This window comes from Stegostoma tigrinum, chromosome 7 (assembly GCF_030684315.1).
Source record: "Stegostoma tigrinum isolate sSteTig4 chromosome 7, sSteTig4.hap1, whole genome shotgun sequence".
Lineage (NCBI taxonomy): Eukaryota > Metazoa > Chordata > Chondrichthyes > Orectolobiformes > Stegostomatidae > Stegostoma > Stegostoma tigrinum.
This window is the reverse complement of record NC_081360.1, coordinates 67,088,934-67,102,470: the sequence shown is the minus strand read 5'-3', so window position 1 is coordinate 67,102,470 and position 13,537 is coordinate 67,088,934. Positions and strand designations below refer to the sequence as shown.

Below are 13,537 nucleotides of genomic sequence, written 5' to 3'. Positions count from 1 at the left end.
TGTGGTGCCTTGCTACACTTATGACTCAATATGCCAGATTAGTTTAAACAACAGTTGAAAATCTCAGCATCTAGATCTGTTGCATTAAAGTGGCAATTGTCTATTCTGCAATTGACTGCAACAAGAAAATCAAAATTTAAAAAAAAAGACTGACTTCAACCAGGAATTTCTCATGATACCTATGTATGTATTTTCCATTAGATTTGTTGAAAGTAACTATTGTCATTGGTGGCACCTATCCAGACCCAATAGTTTACTTTAATATATTTATATTTGGGATGTAGGTGTTGCTGTCTCAGCCAGCATTTGTTGCCCATATCTATTTGCTGCTGCAAAAGTGATGGTGAGCTACCTTCTAAAGCTGCTGCAATCCAATGGCCAGGGTGGGGTGAACAGTGGCACATTGGCACATACAAAGTGCTTTTAGGAATGGAGCTCCAGGATTTTGACCCAGTGAAAGTGAATGAATGTGATATAATTCCAAATCAGTATGGTGTATGGCTGGGAGGGGTATTAGTGGATGGTGGTGCTCCCATGTACCATTTGTCTTACCCTTCTAGGCTGAGGTTTCATGTTGCAAGGATGCTATTCAATGCACATTGGTGAGTTTTTGCAGTGCATTGCATAGATGATACACACTATTGTCACTATACATTAATAGTGAAGGGAGTAAATGTTGAACGTGGTAGATGGAGTAGATAAGCACCCCATCTGGATGTTCTGCAGGTTTTCAAGCTTCTTGAGTGTGACTGGAGCTGCAGCCATTCAAGCAATTAAAGAACATTCTATCCTACTCCTGATTTTTGTCTTGACTTTGCGAGTCAGGGAGTGAGTTATTGTCTACAGAAATTCACAGACTCTGACCTATACCAGGAATGATACAGTTGGATCACACATGGGAGTGATGCCTACTATGGTTGAAAAGCCATGAAAAATTATGCAACTGAGATGTTACAAGAAGTAAATCCTGAGATTTTTCCTGACTGTGTGGTAACAAGGTTACAAAGCCACAGGTTGAAAAAGGAGGAGAAATCATGGAAGAAAGATAAGAAAGTTTTAAATACAATTATCAGAAACTATGTTTGATCAAATGATTGAGAAGAAGTTGGAACAGGTGGAGGGCAAAGTGGATTCATTCAGAGATATTAGTGGAATTGCAGTTTTATGCAGTTTTACTGAATAAGAATCTGAGTGTATCCCAGAATATCACTACCTTAAAAACAAACTGTAGATGAGGAAATAGAAACCATTATATATTCAGGTAGATAAAAATTGGGCAGAAAATCATCAAACTGTATTACCAGTGGGTTATAGAAAGGAGGTGTTGCGGGTAGCACTTGAGGTACAAGTAGGAGCTCATTTGGGAGTAAGGAAAACTCAAGCCAAAATACAGAAACATTTTTATTAGCCTGGACAAAACTATGGTTTTAGTCTAGTTTACAGCAATTGTTGAGGTTTTGAAATTGGCTGTGGAAACTGCTGTATATCTCTCCCAGCCATATAAAATAAAGCTGGCATTCTCTCTCCCTCTGCTGCCAGAATTGCATGTGAGACAATCTGCTTTACTGAATTTGCCTTTGTCAAGGGTGTCTTTATGAGATGTTGCTATATTGGAATAGTTATAGAGCCATATGATCATAGGGCTGTACAACATGGAAACAGACCCTTCGATCCAACCCATCCATGCTGACCAGATATCTGAAATTAACTTAGTCCCGCTTTCCAGCATTTGGCCCACATCCCTGTAATGCCTTCCTATTCATAAACCCATTCAGATGCCTCTTAAATGTTATAATTGTATCAGCCTCCACCATTTTCTCTGGTGACTCATTCCATACACACACTAATCTCTGTGTGAAATATTTTCTCCTTTGATCCCTTTTAAATCTTTCTCCTCTCCCCTTAAAACTATCACTCCTAGTGTCTTTGTTCAAGGACGTTACCTTTAAGTGTATAAGTCCTACCCTGATTTGTTGTTGCTGTTTAGTAGTTAAATAATCATTATCCTGTTACTTTTTCCTGTAGATTTAAAGTTATACCAGTTCTTCTTTCTTTTGTTTGTATTTTAACTGGGTGTAAAATTAAAGTGTGTTTTGCTTAAAGCTGAATAGTGTAACAAATCAAATTACAACCTGGAACACAGCACCTTACACTTGCCTTTAAATAAGATAAAAGTTAAAGTCGAAGTTATCTCCATGATACATTTGAAGGCATTTGGCCTTGTCCATAACAGTAACACACATGGTTAAACATGCTATTAGTGCTGATTTTATGATGAATGGATGTAAATCCTGTGGATCATCTATTTTGTGATGAGACATATTTTTGAAATGCTGCTTCATCTTAGAGGGATGGAGGCATGTAAAGATTGTATCTTTTCACTTTATTTTTGATCGTGGACTGAAATATGTACAAGGCTTTTACAAAAACAAGCATTGTGAAAGGGATTGCTGCATATTTAAATGCGAGCTATTAATAATTAAGCGCCTTTGCTTTTTTAAGCATGGGGAAGTCTAATTACAGACAAACAAGCACCAGGGAATGTGCAGAAAATCAGATTCAGTTGGCAATAAATAGCTGATTAGTCTGTAGAATAGCAACCATTTGTCAATGATAAAAGCCTCCTTTCCGACAACAGTTAGTGTCTGACTTCACAGGTAGCTAAACAGCTTGTAGATATGATCTGTATTGTCAAAACCTTTCAGATTACCAAAAGGAGAAATGGTATCTTTTCTGTGCAGTGAGGAAGAAAACATCTAAAGTCAAAGAAAACCAGTTTATACCCTTCACCCGTTGTTGTATGCTGTTGCATTTAGCCAACGTTTCACAGGCTATATAAGCTGAGACTGAAGCTGTAACAGTCTCTCTGTGCCTCTTGCAAACAAGGGAAGACTCTAGAGAAGAAATCATGGAGTACCAAGTGTTGGCAAGCCAAAACACTCTGTTCAGTGAATGTTGTGGACAGAGACATTGAACTACCTTCCCAGGTTTTCCCTTCAGCCATAACACTAACTTTCATTTGTCTGTCTGAGTCTGTAGGTTTATGTGTGCATAAGGAGTTTTCTAAGGGGTTGGAGTTTTAACTATTTGACCCCTTGTTTGTCATGGAAAACTAGAACCTATTTGTAATAAACAGTAATTCTTGTTTAGTACACACGCTTTCTATCAATCTGAATCCAAAAAAAACCAAGTAATATGGGTTATTTTGTGTACTTGTATAAATCTTTAACTTTTGTGATGACTCCCTGGGTAGGAGGGCTTAATTTCGAGTGTGCTACCCAGTAAGACATAAAACTCAAACAGCTGAGAAATACACAAAGTTGCTTTTAAATTTTAACCAAAGTGGAAAGTGCACTTTCTTCTCATAGGAGAACAAACCGTCTACCTTAATCCAAGACTTTTGGATACAGATAGAAAAGTGTTAAGGTTTAAGGAAGGACAGTGCATGCCTTATTAAACCCACATATCCTTGTGTCAAACAATATTCTAGATATTTTCTAATCAATTTGTTCAGAAATACTCTTATGGACTGGAACCTGGGCCTCCTGGCTCAGGGGAAGGTACTCTGCCACTGCACAACAAATCCCTGCCACCCACCATCCACTAAATCACCAACGGTATTTTTTTTCCTTTCTCCTTCATCACTAAAATAACCTATGTGTGTCACATCTAATTATCAATTCATACACAAAGCCTTTCTGGGGTAAGTGTCACAGAACATTGGTATGTTTCTTAAATTTGTTTAGCTAGTTGTAATCTCTCCATTGTCTTGCATGAAACAAGGTGTAAAGGATCCTAGCTTTCAATGACAAATTTACTTCTCCAGATTTCTTTATTAAGTCAAGTTGACTCGATGCTTGGAAAAAGATCTATTTCACTATGGAATAATGTGCCTCAGTAATTGTGTAACTTCTCTACCATAGTGAATACATTTATGTGCAATATCACTTTATTAGGTTTGTCATCTTCAACTGAAGTCAACATCAGTGAGAGACTGCTTATCTCCCTCTTCCACACCCCTTCCATTTGAAAGCATGTACCACCAGCTGTCAATTTTGTTTAATGAAATAGAACAAGAATGGATCAGTTGACCAGTATTTCAGAACACTGCAGTACAAATATAAAACCTATGATGTATGGCAACATTGTTAAGTTATACTTTTAATTAGAAACTGAAAGTACAATACTTTGGGAATATAGGTTTCCAATTTGCATTCCATTTGAAAATAATTAGATCTTGTTCAAAATGATCTAGAGGTGTTCAGTACATTTAGATGAACAAAACATTGATTTTTCTTAAGTTTGTTATGTGGAACATCATACTTAAAGCAGGAATGCTGTGTTTTCAATTCAAACTAATCAGTAGAACAGAATCTTCCATAATGTTTTAACATTGTAGACAAAATTTAGGGGAAAATTAATGGTCCAGACTTTTCTGTTAAAGTAGAAGTGAAATTAAAGGCGCTCACTGGCATGTGAAAGTGATGCAGAAGCCTCAGATGAAAGGTTGTATCCGTGATAATGGGAACTGCAGATGCTAGAGAATCCAAGATAACAAAGTGTGGAGCTGGATGAACACAGCAGGCCAAGCAGCATCTCAGGAGCACAAAAGCTGACGTTTCGGGCCTAGAACCTTCATCAGAGAGGGGGATGGGGAGATGGTTCTGGAATAAATAGGGAGAGAGGGAGAGGCGGACCGAAGATGGAGAGAAAAGAAGATAGGTGGAGAGGAGAATATAGGTGGGGAGGTAGGGAATCTCTCTCCCACTGAAACTCTCTTGCAACCTCTTCAGCCTTGAAACTGCTCGAACATGTCCTGAAGCAACCAGGTACCACAGTCACATCACCTTCCTCAGCACCTGCACCTCCATTTCCGACCTACTAACCTCATCCCACCTCCTTGACCTATCCGTCTTCCCTGGACTGACCTATCCCCTCCCTACCTCCCCACCTATACTCTCTTCTCCACCTATCTTCTTTTCTCTCCATCTTCGGTCCGCCTCCCCCTCTCTCCCTATTTATTCCAGTTCCCTCTCCCCATCCCCCTCTCTAATGAAGGGTCTAGGCCCGAAACATCAGCTTTTGTGCTCCTGAGATGCTGCTTGGCCTGCTGTGTTCATCCAGCTCCACACTTTGTTATCTCAGATGAAAGGTTGATGAGTTCTACGCAAATCTCCCAAAGTTCTTTTTGGAGTTCTGCTGCTCGGCTATTGGCTTGTTGCAAATGGCATTTCACTGTCTGGCCCACCATTGAGATGCATTCAAGGGCAAGAAGTTGTTGCATTTGTATGGTAGATATGCAGTAAACCCACAACACAGTCTTGTACATTCCACAGTTTTAAACACAGAACAAATAACAATATCGCACAGGAGCGGGCCCTTTGACACACCAAGACACATGATGCCTTTTTAAACTAAAACCATTTTGCCTCTATTCAGTTACTATTCCCTGCCTATTCATATATCTGTCAAGGTGACTCTTAAATGTCTCCACCAGCTCCTCTGCACTTGCAAGCACTTACCATCATCTGTTTAAAAAAAAACTGCCTTTCATATCTCCTTTAAACTTTAAATCTCCTTTTATTTTGAAATAATGTCCCTCCAGTGATTGTCATTTGTACTCCAAGACAAAAACTCTGATTATCCATTCTATGCCTGTTGTAATATAGTAAACTTCTATCATGTCACTTCTCATTCTTTGATGCTCAAGCAAAAAGAAACCAAGCTTGTCCAGTCTCTTCTCATTGCTAATATCCTAGAAAACTATTTCTGTACTGACTCCAAAGCCTCCACACCCTTCTTGCATGGGGCGATCGGAACTGTACACAATGTTGTAAATGTGACCTTACTGAAGTTCTACACAGCTGCAACATGACTTGCCAACTTTTATGCTCTATGCCTCGACTCATAAGGCAAGCATGCCGTATTCCTTCTGGACCACCTTGTTGTCTTATGTTGTATCAGAGATAATGGGAACTGCAGATGCTGGAGAATCCGAGATAACAAAGTGTGGAGCTAGATGAACACAATGGGCCAAGTAGCATCTTAGGAACACAAAAGTTGACGTTTCAGGCTTCGACCCTTTTCTGATGAAGGCTATAGACCCAAAACATCAGCTTTTGTGCTCCTAAAATGCTGCTTGTCCTGCTGTATTCATCCAGCTCCACACTTTGTTATCCACTTATGTTGCCACTTTCAGGGAACCACGGACCCGTGGACTGATATTGCTCTATATGTTGATTCTACTAAGGGATCTGCCATTTACTGTATACTTCCATCCTGCATTAGATCTCCAAAGTGCATCACTTTGCATTTGTTTGGATTAAAGTCCATCTGCCACTGTATCATCTGGCAATCCTCCTCCCTATCTGAAGCTCTTCCAATCTTTATGTCATCTGCAGACTTACTAATCAGGCCACCTACATTTTATTCCAAATCATTTATATACATTACAACACAAGCGTCCCAAGGATCCCAGTGCTGATCTCTGAAGAACACTACTGTCACAGATCTCCAATCCACCTTTCCACCACTATTCTATGTCTGCCTTGACTAATCCAGTTCCATATCCAATTTACCAGCTCACTGTGATCCCATATGACTTCATCTTTGTATCAGCCTGTTATGTTAGACCTTGTCAAAGGCCTTGCTTAAGAACATCTACCACCCTGCTCACATCAATCAGCTTTGTCACTTTGTCAAAAAGGTCCATCAAGTTTGTCAGTCACAACCCTCTCCCTCCTGCTCCCCCTCTCTCCCTATTTATTTCAGAACCCTCTCCCCATCCCCCTTTTCTGATGAAGGGTCTAGGCCTGAAACATCAGCTTTAGTGCTCCTAAGATGCTGCTTGGCCTGCTGTGTTCATCCAGCTCCACACTTTGTTATCTTGGATTCTCTGGCATCAGCAGATCCCATTATCTCTCCCACACAAAAGCATGCTGCCTATCACTAATAGGCCCATATTTTTCCAAATTTGAGTAAATCCTATCCCTGAGAATCTTCTCTCATAATTTCTCTACCACTGAATATGGATGATGATGGGATAGTGTAGGGGGATGGGCTTAGGTTAGTTCACAGGTCGGCGCAACATCGAGGGTCAAAGGGGCTCTTCTGCACTGTATTGTTCTATGTTCTATGATGTAAAGTTCACCAGCCCGTAATTTCCTAGATTATCCCTGTTGCTTTTTGTTAACAAAGGAACAATGTTGGCTATTCTCCAGTTCTCTGGGAACTCTCCTGTGACTAAAGAGGATACAAAGAGTTCATACAAAGCCCTAGCAATTTCATCACTTACCTCTCTCAGCATTCTGGGATTGATCCTATCAAGTCCTGGAGGCTTGTATACTTTAATGTTTTTCAAAACACCCGACACCACCTCCTTTCTTATATTGACCTGTCCTAGAATGTCAACACATCCTTCCCGAGATTCACCATGTCATTCTCCTTTGTGAATGCTGGTGCAAATTCTTCATTAAGGACCTCAGTACTTCCTCCAGTTCCATGCATAAATTCCCTCCTTTGTCCTCGAGTGGACCTACCCTTTCCCTAGCCAGTTTGTTGCTCTATGTATATATAATCAATCAGCGTAGCACTTTCTTTACTCCTGTTTTCCAAAGATATTTCATACCCTTTTAGCCCTCCTATCTCCTTGTTTTGGTTCTTTCCAGCTATCTTTGTATTCTTTGAGGGCCTTGTACATCTTCACTTTCATAAACCTTACGTATGCCTCTTTTCACTTTTTGACTAAATTCACAATTTCTGTTGTTATCAAAGGTTCCCAATCTTGCATTCCTTATCCTTCATTTTCATTGGACTCCCTTCCTATTCCTGAACTCTACTCAAATGGCCTTGCTGGATGAGCCCTCCAACATATTGTCCCTCAGACCCTCTGTGACATTCTTCCCAATCAGGAACACAACTCCCTCACATTTTTTATTTCCCTCTTGATCTCACCTGAAACATCTAAATCCCAGAAAATTAAGCTATCTCTCTCAACCAAGTTTCTGTAATTGATACATCATAGTTCTATGTATTAATCCAAGCTCGAAGTTCATCTGCCTGACTCATCATACTCCTAACATTAAAACAGACATATCAGACTGCCAGCTCTGTTGTGTTCAGTAACCTCTTCTTGTCTGTCCCTCCTCTTTGTCTTACTTATGTTAGTCTCTGACTCCTCCTGGGTTATTTTACTTGCTGACCTACTGCTCTGATTCCCACCTCCTGCCAAATGAGTTTAAGCTCTCCCTATTGGCATTAGCAAATTTTCCTGCCAGGATATTAGTGCCCCTCCAGTTTAGCTGGAACTGTCCTCCTTGTATAGATCTCACCTGGCTCAGAAGATATTCTAATGATCTACATACCTTAGCCCTCACTGATACACCAGCTCTTTAACCACATATTTAACTATACAGTCTTACCATTCCTAGCTTCACTGGCACGTGGCACAGGAAGTAATCTAGAGATAACAACTCTCAAGGCCCTGCTTTTCAATTTTCTGCCTGTTGTCCCTTTTCAGGACCTCATCTCTCTTTCTGCCAATGTCATTAGTTCCAATGTGGACCACAACCTCTGCCTGCTCATCCTCCGTATTCAGAATATTCATGCGCCTGCCAGAGACATCCTTGATCCTGGCACCAGGAAGGCAACACACCAATCTGGAGTCTCACTCGTGGCCACAGAAACGCCTATGTGTGTCCTAAAAATTGAGTCCCCTATCACTACTCCATATAATGTGACGATTTTTCAGTTTTCACTTTCAGCAAAATGCCATGCGATTTACTAGAAATACAAATATAAAAGGAGAAAAAATGTTTAAATTACATGAGAAGAGAATGCTAATTGATTGCCAACTGGACTCTGGTGGAGGCATTGCCATTGACAGTTAGATAATGACTGACAGTTAACTGTCAAGCTTTGTTTGAATTGGTAAATTTACATTTAAATGTTACAGTTTACATTTAAATCTGCTTTAGTATATCTTGTTAATTACCCTGATGAGTGTGAGATGAAAAGTTTTGATAAAATATGTATTTTTATAGCAATATTCTGTCTGTTTAATTTAAATGATATAATAGTTCATGAGTGCAAATTGCTCGATGGTAGACATGAGCTTGATACGCCAAATACACCTTCATCTTGATGTATATTCTCATTTTTTGCTATAAGATATACTTAAATTGTAGTTTATCAGCTAAAAGATGAGAGAAATGATGGTCTAGATTTTGCAGCCCAGTGTCCAGTCTGGTTTCAGCTGAGAACGTTTGAAATATTTTGGGTCACTAGCCTACCACCTTTCCATCCACCAACCTTAATGCATATTGAGGGTATAAAGGCCTACTAAAGGACTTAATTCACCTCTATTACCATAAAGCAATGGACAGTGGCATACAACTGACAATAGAAAATCTTTTGCTGATAACTTTGTTGAAAGCACAGCAAGGCAGGGAGGGGTACATCATTTTTTGCTTCTTTCTCTGAGTCGGGGTAGCATCCTCAAAATATTTGTTCCTTCTAACTGGCATCCAAAAACTGCCTTGGCTCATGTTTCATTAGCTCCCTGTTTGCTCTCCATGATATTAGTTCCTCCTTTTCTTTGGGATCCACGTTTTTTCTTCCTAGGGCCTGCTCACAGTCCTAGCAGCACCCAATATTCCATTCTAATCCTGCTGGGACAGTAGGAGCTTCTGATCAGATAGTGGATCTTGAGGGCTGGAATTAATCCTACTGAGGGGCAAGGCACCACAATTTTCTCCAGCTTTCATTATGGTCACCTGGAGCATAACATCTTTGGAAACAGCTCGGGAATACTTACGTCAGGTCCCTGGGCTTTATACCATTTTTCTGCAGAAGGTGTGGTCGCTGTTTGAGGGAAATTTACAAATATATTGAACCCAAATGTTATCTCCTGTTCTGATTAATTCAGCAAATTAAATTCTGCTCAAACTTGTTTTCAGATGTAGAATTTTTTTTGCCTTCTCAATCATTAGTCGCCATAACATCCTGTAAAAATTTCCTTTCTACATGGCCTAATTCAGTGAAGCTTTTTTTTAGGTTAGATTAGATTCCCTACAGTGTGGAGACAGGCCCTTTGGCCCAACAAGTCCACACCGCCCCTTGAAGCATCCCACCCAGACCCATCCCCCTATAACCCACAATACTATGCCCTGAACACTATGGGCAACTTAGCACGGCCAATCCACCTAGCCTGCACATCTTTGGACTGTGGGAGGAAACCGGAGCACCTGGAGGAAACCCATACACACACGGGGAGAATGTGCAAACTCCACACAGACAGTCGCCTGAGGTGGGAATCAAAGCCGGGTCCCTGGCACTGTGAGGCTGCAGTGCTAACCACTGAGCCATCGTGCTGCCCGAATTCTTCTTCTGTGTTCTTTTATATTTATTGCAAACAATCTGGCATCAATGAGAATGCACAAGAGTGGTTCCCAATCCTGTTTATAATATTACACACCTTTTTTTACGCATCATCTCAATTGTACCTTTTGGCCACATGCCTTTAAAATGTTCATGTTTTAGAATTGAAAGGTCAATGCCTTGCTTTTAATGTGATTACTTTTCGTGTTTTATGATTTTGTGAGTTTCGTCATTAATGATTTTGGTTTGATAGAGGATTATTTAGCCTGAAATAATGTTTTATGCTAATTTTCATTACTTTTGTACAAAATTTCATGACATAGTTAGACAGTTCTCACAGCATACCTGTATGCAATGGCACATTGATGTAGAGCGCATGCAATGTAATTCAATAATTTTAAACATTTTTTTCCTTCTACAAAATACTTTTGAAACCTACTTTTCCATGCTCATCCATAATGGAATGATTGCCAAATAAATACAGACAGATTTCCAGAAGGATAAAACACTGGCAAATGAGGAAGACTGGTACAACTCATCTTGTATACTCCCGAATGGATGACGAATATGTCATCTCAGACTCCAGCATCAGCAGTTCCTACTATCTCTGAGAGTGGAAGAGAGTCATTCTTGTCAGCAAGGGACTGCCAATGAATGAATTCCCTGTTACTTGATCCGTCACAACTATTGGTCTGAAAGTAGAATCAGCCAGTTGTTTCTTTCACATCTGGTGACATTGCCCTGGCTTGTAATACTCGATAATTCTGTCCTGGATGTAATCCTCATGGCACTGGTGCTTTCCAGCCCTGAAGTGCAGTGATAGACTGGATTTACTGCTGCTGGCGTTCAGAGGCTGCAATCTCTCAAGCAGTTCAATCAGCTCCAACATGAGGTGGCAAGTCACTGGGAAAACGAGGATAAAGGAGACTTCAAGCTCCTTGGGAAAACTCATATGGATATTGCTGATCAAAGGCATGGGAGATAAAGGGGATTAAAATTAAACAATGTATACATTTCAGAGATAAAGAAAACATACAATATATCTCAATGATTATATAACGTCTTGAGGGCGAAAGTATAAAAGTAATTAAACTGAGCTGCTGAAACTGCTAAAAATGTAAGAGAGAATAAATTGTGAGTCCAGCTGAAAGGTTCTGAGAGTCAATGTTTGTAAAAGTATTTAAAAGCTTAGAAAACCATTAAAATGTGTTTTAAATTATGTTGGGATCTCTTAAAGTATTTACAAGTACATAAAGCACTCAGCTGCCTTTGAATTAAAAACTGACCTCAAGGGTCTTGTTTTTATTTGTGACATCACTAAGGGTGTGGCTTTATTGGGAATGTACTTGACTGCTAGGCCTCAATCAGCCTTTTGAGGGTGGACCATTCAACAGTTGAAAATTGAAGTTATCCCTGTGCTCCAACAAAGCAGGTAAATTCTCAGTCACCAGCAGTCAGTGATGAATTGTTGCTTTGCTGCTGAATGCAAAATCTGAGCCAATGCACTTCAATGCACTGTATCACAAAGTAAGAGTATTTGGATTTATGTATATACAAACCTCTGAAGTAGGAGCAGAAGTTCGGCCCCTTGAACCTGCTTCACTGTTCAATAAAATTATGGCTTATCTGTCTGTGTTTCAATTCCTACATTTCAACCAATTTCCATTAACCTTGATTCTGCTGACCAAACAAAATCTACCTCTGATTTAAAAATATTTGATGACTCTGTCTCCGCTATCTTCTAAGGCAGGAAGTTCCAAAGTTGCACAGAACTCTGGCAGGAAAAAAAAATTCCTCACCTCTTTCCTGAAAGAGCAATCACATGCTTTAAAAAAAAGAGTCCCCTCATTCTAGTCTGACCTGCAAGTGAAAAGATCCTTTCCATTTCTACCTTATCAAGATGATTCATGATCTTATGCACTCCAATCAAGAGACCTCTCTTAACTTCCAATTGAAACAAGCCAAGCCTGTCCAACTTATCTTTCTTAGTTGGTATCAATTGAGTAATTCTCCTTTGAGGTGCTTCCAGTACATTACATCTTCCCTTAAATAAGCAGGCCAAAACTGCACACCAATGCTATGTATAACTGAAGGAATAACATTCTTACTTTTGTGCCAATCTCTGAATATAAATCTTTAAATCTCTTTACACCTCAATTCTTCAGACATTCTCCATTTTAAATAATACTTACTTTCTTCTCCTTGTCAAAGTGAACAACCTTTCATTTTCCCACAGTATAGATAAATTTCAAATATTAACCCACACACACAACCAGTTTGCAACTTCCTTATATATACATACTTTCCCAACTATCTTGGCATCATCTGCAAATTTAGCCACCGTGCCTTTGCTCCCATCATTTAAGTCATTGATGTAACTTGTAAAATTTTGTGGTTTTGGCACAAACCCCATGTGGGACTCCATTTGTCACTTCCTGCCAATCAGACAAAGACCCCTATTCTCCATACAATGTTTTCTGCTAGCTGCCTAATCTTCTGTTGTTGCAAATATGTTAACCCTTACATTATGAGATTTTACTTTCCATAATAAATATTGATGTGGCAATTTATCAAAAGTCTTCTAGAAATTCAAGAATGGTATGAGAACAACCATGTGGCAAAGTGTGTTGTGTTTGTTTTTAGGTAATTTCTTGGTCTGCGGATGGTTCAATGGACAGAAATGGCATTTTAACAGGCTGACGTGTTCCTCCTGTCAGATGTGGGAGAACAGGGAGATTTTGAATGTTCCTGGAGACTATGTCCGGAGGAGTGTGTTTTGTTGTGAATCCTATCCAACTGCATGAATTGGTATGAGCGACAGATACAGACAGTGAGGAGTTGAAAAGAGAAATGGGATGTGATGGATGGCAGTTTCAGGAAGGTGGAGACACTGCAGTTACAGCCAGTTAGATGGTTGACCACGAGGAATGTTAGGAGAGGTAGGCAAGTAGTGCACAAATCTGTGGCTGTTCCCACTTCATGCGGGTATGCTGTTTTAGATACTTTGGGGGAATGGCCTCTCGGGGGAATATAGGACTGACAGCCACGTTCCTTATACTGTTACTGACTGTACTGTAATGAAGGGTATGTCAGTTTTCAAGTGATCAATTGTAATAGTGGCTGTACTTAGGGAGAATATTCCTGGGAGATCATCGAATGA

The 13,537-nt window shown here is 39.8% G+C and overlaps 1 protein-coding gene across 4 annotated transcripts in view; it reads left to right on the top strand.

Moving 5' to 3' along the window:
* Positions 1 to 13,537, top strand: part of cfap221 (cilia and flagella associated protein 221) — a 247,144-nt gene that overhangs the window by 73,649 nt on the left and 159,958 nt on the right. The window lies entirely within an intron of this gene.